This window comes from Octopus bimaculoides, chromosome 21 (genome assembly GCF_001194135.2).
Source record: "Octopus bimaculoides isolate UCB-OBI-ISO-001 chromosome 21, ASM119413v2, whole genome shotgun sequence".
In the NCBI taxonomy this organism is placed as follows: domain Eukaryota; kingdom Metazoa; phylum Mollusca; class Cephalopoda; order Octopoda; family Octopodidae; genus Octopus; species Octopus bimaculoides.
The window spans coordinates 12,471,831-12,480,785 of record NC_069001.1 but is presented as its reverse complement, the minus strand read 5'-3'; positions in this window follow the sequence as shown (position 1 = coordinate 12,480,785).

The following is an 8,955-nucleotide window of genomic DNA, read 5'->3' as shown; positions in this document are numbered from 1 at the left end:
TCTCTCTCTCTCTCTCTCTCTCTCTCTCTCTCTCTCTCTCTCTCTCTCTCTCTCTCTCTCTCTCTCTCTCTCTCTCTCTCTCTCTATCTATCTATATATATATATATATATATATATATACATGCAGATATATATGTACGTATATACATTCGTATATATATATATGTGTATATGTATGTATGTGTATATGTGTATGTATATTTATATATGTATATATATGTGCATGTATATTTATATATGTATATATATGTGCATGTATATTTATATATGTATATATATGTGCATGTATATTTATATATGTATATATATGTGCATGTATATTTATATGTATATATATGTGTATGTATATTTATATATGTGTATGTATATTTATATATGTATATATATATGTATATATAAGTGTATATATATATATATATATGTATACATATACATACATACATATATATATATACATATATATATATATATACAGTCTCTGTAGATTTGGTGATGTGTAGATATTTGAAAAGAGAACTTTTCCTCTCACCTAATTAATTTGATTTGTCTCACAAGGGTCCCAATGTCATTACAAAACTTCATTAAGAACTGTTGACGTAATTAGGAAAACTTTTTCCGAAATTACTTTCTGCAATTACATTATTGTTTTGCAGAGAACCAATTACATTTGGATTAGCGTTTAACAGTTCTGTGTAAGAATGAAAGCACAACAGGAATGGCATTGGGATAGTGGTGGTGGTGGTGGTGGTGGTTGTAGTTACGGCTGTAACAGTGGTAACGATGTTAACAGTGGTTTTGATGGTGTTGGTAGTAGTGGTAATAGCAGTGTCAATGGTGGTGGTCCTGGTGGTGATAATAGTGGAATTGATGTTGAAGCTGGTGGTGGTGACTGTAATAGTGGTATTCATGTTGGTGGTGGTAATATTGGTACTGGTGGTGGTGATGCTGGTTCTAATATTGGTGGTGGTGATAATGGTCGGTGGTGCTGGTGGTGATAATGGTCGTTATGATGTTAGTGATGATAATGATAATGGTGGTAACAGTGATGTCGGTATATGATACTTGTACGGGTTGAGTTGATAATAGTAGTGGTGGTGGTGGTAGTGGTGGTCATAGTCGTGACGGTAGTTTTATGCAAATGAACACCTGTCTAGTGTAGGGTATATGTCAGTGTGATTGTGGTTGTCAGAATGCGGAAGACAAAAGCAATCAGTGTGTCTGTTTGTCAGTCCACTTCATTTTTTCCTCCATACACCTCTATTTCACTCCACACTACAATACCCTAATCCCAATCACTCACCACGCATCACTCATAAATCTATACCAAAACACAATGCTCCTCTCTCACTATTCCCCCGACACTACACTCCCTCCCCCACCCATGTTGAATTATACCCGTACACATCACTGCGATCATCATGCAGATACACCACCTATTTTCTGGACACTAATGTTCGAGAACCTATTAAAATTCGCACTGATTTACAAACAGGATCTTCTAACAACCGACACTAGCGTCCTAGTTTACGACGTAACACAGCTCATGACATTTCAGTCTTGATCTTGCGATCTCAATCGATTTTCTTCTGCTTCTGCAGACAAACACCAAAAAATTGTTAGAACCTCTAAAGATATATTACAGTCCCGCGGTGTACCTTTAGCTTACTAGTAAACTAATGTATATGCGGCAGCGACATGTACTGAATGCATCATCATACAGTCGGCAATTGAAGCGGGAGGTGATTATGCGCAGGCTAGGAATCTTAGGTCTCGTGTCTACTTCTTCGCAGTACAGAGGTTAGAGACTACGTGGTTAATAATTGTGAAAGCAAATAAAAGATCTCATCTCAATATGGCAACCAAGAAGCTTTCTTTAGAATAATTTCATTGATTACAAAGGATTGCAGGTACGTTCCCAAGATCATTAAAAAAACATTTGGGGGAAACACATGCTGCCGTCTGTCGATTTTCACGATGCTTTTAGATGTAACACCTCTATGCAATTCATGAAAATAGAAAACACCCACATAAACGATGAGAAGGCAAAGTTTTGAATGGGACATAAACAAAAATATATTACCAACAGAGCCACTTTACATCGTGCAATTGAATACTAAAGCACGAAGCGTCATTGCATCTGAAAATGACGTTTCGTAAAATTTCCACTCATCTAATTATTTCTTCTCCGTTAAATAGCTATGGGCTGCTTCACTCCATGCCGCACAAATTCAAACTAAAACTACAAACAGATTAACAATCCAGCATTCTACTTCTCTTTCGTTATCTACCTATATCTTTCTGTATTTCGCTTATGAAATAGCCTCATTTGTCTATTTCGTTTACGAAATAGCTTCATTTTTCTCTCTATCGCTTTTCTCCTGTCTTTGTCCCCTCTCCCATTCTCTCTACCCCTAACAGAGAAAGACATTCAGTTTGTCACAAAAGAACTTCGCTCAACATATATTTACAAAAAATATAGAACTTTAGGTACAGAAAATAAGCATAATCTTATTAAGAGAGAAAAACTTGGATAAAAACTAACAAAAATACACACGCATATATATTTGTAAGTTTATATATACATAAAAAAACATACACATAAATATATGTTTGTATATGTGTGTAGGTATGTTTGTATATATGTCTATGTGTATGTATTTATGCACACACACACACACACACACACACACGCACACGCACACATATATACAGAGTTCTAGACACGGACAGAGACAGATAAATACACACACACACACACACACACACACACACACACATATATATGACATGCGAAGATGTATAGATATGTATACATACACACATATATATATATATATTTGTATGTATGCATGATGTATGTATCTGTGTGTATATATACAAATATATACATTTATATGTGTATGTACACACGCATGTATATATACGCACACACGCATGCACACACACAAACATACACGTCCACACACACACACACACACACACACACACACACACACACACACACACACACACACACACACACACACACACATATTTATGTATAATTGGTGTCTGCGTATACGTATGCCTGGGTATGAATAAATCAGAAAATTCAGAAAATCTACATTGTGCAATAGTGGCACTGTATGTAGGAGATTGTTTTCATCCAGTCATGTTACACATAAGCATAAACATTTTTAGAACGGAGGGTAACTGAGATCAGAGAACCAGATTTATTATTTTGTCGGTTTATGATATCTAATGGAGTGCGGATTGCGCATGCGTAAAGTGCAGAGATAGGATTTGATTGATCATGAGTTTTTATAACTGACAGGTATCATTCTTTTGTGTAGGAAGAATAGGATTTTGATAGGTAAATCTATACACAAACATATATGTTCTTACTCTATCTCATATAATGCGATATTGAGATATATGAGTTCGTATAAACGTGACATATAGATATGTATGTATGTATGTATATACGCATATTATTACTATACATATATATGTTCATGCTTAGATATATTTATAGATTTATATTTATATACTTTTTATATAAGCATTCATTATAAATATATATATATATATATATATATATATATATATATACACATATATATATATACATGCAGTATCTTTTCATCTCTTTATGTACCTGTCTTTCTTAATACCAAGCTACCTTCATATGTATATTAATGTGTGTGTGTGTGCGTATGTGTATGTGTGCGTATGTGTGTGTGTGTGTGTGTGTGTGTGTGTAGGTGCGTGGTTGTGTGTACATATGTATGCATATGTGTGTGCCCGAGCGAGCGTGTGCAGAAATGTATATAGTAGTTTTTATTTTAAGCCGAAGCAATACCAGTTATACGAAACAATACAAAACAATTGTTTATACATTTAACTTCTCTTTCGCTATTTGAGAGTCAGAAGTCCCTCTGCAACAAGTCTTGAGGCAAATAATTTTGAAAGCTGACATATCTGCTCTCTCGAGTGTGTATATGAAGGGTATATATCACGGACTCTCATCACGTCGTTAGACGACGTATGAGGGCTCGGCAATTTTTCCTCCCATCAAATCGACATCAGTGGTACTAGTGCACCGTATGCCACATGTCCGATGACGAAATCACGCAGAGTGACATGAAATTACTTAGGAACCCAACGCAATGCCCAGTCTGGGAATCGAAACCAAGATCTCGCAATCGTTAGTGTAACACTCTCCCCACTAAGCCATGCACTTTCAAAGATTGGAGGGTATATATATATATAAGTAAGTAAATGATGGTATATATATATATATATATATAGACATATATCTATATACATAAATGCATACATACATAGACATGTACACACACACACACACACACATCTATATCTATATGTATATATGCATAGAAGCGACGTGCTGGTAGAATCGTTACTGCAGCGGGCAAAATGATTCGCGGCGTTTTGTCCATCTTTACGATCTGAGTTCAAGTTACGCTGACGCTGAATTTTTATTTCAACCTTTTGGAGTGTTTGAAATAAAAAGATAGCACAGGGGTCGATGCAATAACTTAACTCTTCTCCTAAATTGTTGGCCTTCTGTCAAATTTTTAAAGCCCTTTCTATATACATATATATATATATATATATATATAAAATTCAATCAACACCGGTGACTGGTTTGCGCTGGTAAATCGCCCGATCGCGGAAAATAACGAAATGTTAGCGCGAAACATTGTTTAACCAAAAGCAAGATTTAAGTTTATTAGAATATGTTTGTGAAATGTTTTAACTGCTAAAAAGCAAATCCACCGCGGTTGCAATGGAGAAAATAGCTCTCATAGCAAAAAGGTGTGAAAACACCCGGTTTGTTAAGTGTCGATGTTTAAATTTTTTTGGCACTTGTCAATGAGATGTACCAAGGTAAGTAACTTAAATTTTGCTTATGCCTGAACACTGCTTGGCGCTAACATTTCGTTTCGTATATATATGAGCAATCGGTTGGAATAGTCCTTACATTTACCGCATAATGTATGCGTAGAAAAGCAGAACAGTTAACTTTTCACTTATCGCTATATCTTGAATTGCCATTTAAAATGTCAGGCTTTCTTGAAAGCAAAAGTTATAGTGAAATTTATTATAAAATCAGTAGATTATAGGGCTTCAATTTCTGCTCACAAGTTCGTACAAGTGTATGCATTGTCGAAATAAATGTGAAGTGAAACATATATTTCACTTGCGAAGCGGAATTTTATGTCTCTATCTATCTATCTATCTATCTATCTATCTATCTATCTATCTATCTATCTATCTATCTATATGTCTATGTATCTAAGTACACAGATGAGCATATACATGTATATACATGCATATATATATATATACATATATATTAATATATATATATATATATATGATACATAGACATATGTGTATACATGTAAATGTATATGAAAATACATGCTTACATTCATGCATGCATGTATATAGATATGCGTGTGTGTGTGTGCGTGCGCGTTTATATATTCAGAGAAGGTGAGAGTAAGAAGTACATACACGTACATGATTCCATGCAGATATTTATGCCACCAAACAACATAAGATTGCTGTAGGGTACATATATCCTGAGATCATGCGGTGGGATACATATATACTCTGGATAGGTAGCTGATAATTCAATTCGTTCCAACAAGGAAACGAAATATTTGGGTAAAATACGTGTGTGATCAGGGAGGAGACGGGCTAATGAATTTGTTATTTGGTTTCTTTGTGTGTCCTGAGTTACAAGGAAACAAAAAAGTAAACTTAGGCGTACGTGACAGTTGCACCTATGTAGAATTTTTATACCGCTTGATATCTCAAGATGTAAAGCCTCATTGTACAAGATGTAAAATGACTATTTTTCATATATGTAAAGATTGACTCCATAGCTACGCAAATACGCAGAAAGCATAAGATGAGCATCGCGCTACTATTCTGCTTGGCAAATCCAGATATTTTATATCTATTTACAAATAAATAAGAAGGTAAGATTATAAATCCGCTCACACGTACAAACAACACACATATACACACATATACACACATTCATACACGCACACACAAACAAACATGTACGCACACGCACATACACATATGTATATACGTATATACATGTATACTTATATATATATATTTATCTATCTATTTATCTATATATCTATATACATAGATCAATGCACACAAACGCACACACATACATACATATATACATACACACACACATGTTCCATGAGTCGACAAGTTCAAAGGAAACTATGGCCAGTCAATTAGAATAAAGACCTCGAAGATAGTTATGTGTGTGAATAAAATAAAGTGATTATGAATTAAATATTTTTTTATACACACCCACACGCACGCACACACAGATTCATGTTTACGTAAGTTTGTATGCATACGTTCATATAATATATATCTAGGAATGAAATAGGTGCACGTACATAATAATAAACACTTGATAAAATCGAGGTATCGAAAGAGTTAGAGTTAGAAGGAAGTAAAAGATGTGGATTGAATGGAAATGGGTCGTAGTGAATGAGAAATAGAGTGAAAATGGAAATTTCAGTATCTTGAACGCAACCACATCAAACTATTCAGAGGTAGGTTTGAATATCATCGGAAAATAAACGAACGGTAAATAGACTTGACACGGAACATTAAATAACTACAATCACGAAAGCTACGATAAACACGACGACAACGACGACGACGAAGCACAACAACAACAAAAACAACAAGCTTAACAATAATAACAACAAAAATAACAAGGACATTGGCAACGAAAGCGACGAAAGCAACGACAATAAACAGCAAAAAGCAATAAAACCAGTCAACAACAGACGAAGGGCTTCAACAAATAAATTATTCCTTAGCATAAATCTACAAAGCAAATATCAAATCCACCAAAAGAAAAGACAGAAAAATATAAAAATATATACACGAAAAATCTAACAAAATCACACGCAAGAAAATAAATGAAAGGAAAAAAAGAAAAAAAAGAAGCCACTGTTAACGGCTATAAAATTTGAGACGTCCATTGCGAAGTTGCAATTCCCCCGTTAACACGTCAAAATGGTCATTGCTTAACTAAATATACGGATCTAGTAAAAACTCAAGTACGACAGCTAACTTCTCTAGTTTCTCTGCTCTGCGATGTTTTATTTGTAATCTTATATTTTAGTTATTTACTTGTGGATATAGAATTACATTTATCAAGTGTTATGTCAACATAAGATCTGATTTATGTGGTCACAGGGATGGCGATGTGGTTAAGTAACTTGTTGGATTGAAACCTTCCAGGTGTATGCGATGTCGCTTCGACCTCACTTCCTGGTAAAAGATATTACTTTGTGAACTGAATTTTATTGCTGGAATGTTAGTGTCGGTATGTATGTATGTATGCATGCATGTATGTATGTATGAATGACATTGTTCAGTTTTATTTCAAGATTTCTGGTCCATAGAGAAAGAGCTTGTTTCTAAAATAGATCCAAGGCTCCTTCATATATATATGTGTATATATATATATATAATTATCTTTTAATCTGTAGTTCATTGTAGTCATTAGACTGTGCGGCCATGCTGGTGTACTTGCATTGATTGAATTAGTTGAACAATTTGATCCCAAAGTTTACTCTGTTTATTTCGTCATTCCTTTCTGCTGAAGAGCGTAGGTTCGAAGCGCAAAAGATTTAAAGACTTTTTCATTTTTCCTGAGCGTCAAATTGATACACTACTTTGTTGTTCATACACGTGTCTTGGTCTTTTGTTTTTCTATAAATTTCAACTTTATATATATATATATATATATATATATATATACGTGTATTTATATTTATATATAAACGTATACGCATTATACAAACGTGTGTGTGTGTTATTCACAATTTTGCTTAGATATAGCAATGCTAATGGTCCGGCGTTATAAAACAATATACATATTCTTCAGAACAAAGCGTCAGTTGAGTAGAGTACAGTAACGGGATATATATATATATATATATATATATATATATATATATGTAGGTAGGTAGGTAGAAAAGCATTTCAAACGAAGAGACTATAAACCTATTCGGGAGTTTGAGGTGGAGACGTCCTTTCCAGATGTGGAAGAGGCTAAGATCTTATCTATATATAAATGTATCAGAATAGGTATATGAGGAGATTTTACGAAAAGAAGTGAAAAAGGAAGAGAACAAGTAAACACATATCCCGATAATACAGATAGATTGAAAGTGATAGAATCCAAGACAATGAGCGAACGTGAAAAGAATAGAAGCAGAAAAGTGTTTATCAGGGTCAATACAGAATTTTCTGCATAAGGATCTTCGCCAGATGTATAATATAAATGTATAAACATACATGCATATAAATATACATGCACACACATTTAAATATATTTGAGAGAGAAGGAGAGGGAGAGATAGGGAGAGAGAAAGTGTGGGTTAGGCTGCATATTCCTTACAAATCCGAAGAATATGTTGTCCATACCTCATAAATTTGCATTGTGTTTTGTAATATTTCGGCTGGAACTATGAATTCTTGAATTTCTACTTTTCGACAGAGAAATATTTGTATGCAGCCTGTCACGGAATCAATTCAGAATAAAGATAACAACACTTTCTAGTGTTGGTCATAATTTGAGTCATCGTCAGTCATTAAAATCTGTGTTTATTGCATTGGTATATATCTTTATGTATGTAAGTATGTGTGTATGTATGTATGTATTATCTATCTATCTATCTATCTATCTATCTATCTATCTATCTATCTATCTATCCATCCACATGTCTATCTATATAACCATCAATCTATGTATCCATCCATCTATCCATCTGTCTGACTGTCTGTTTATATGTCTGATTGTCTACATATCCGCCTTTTTATCACTGCATACCTGTTTAAATGTATGTGTGTGTGTGTGTGTGTATGTTGCGTGTGTTTTTA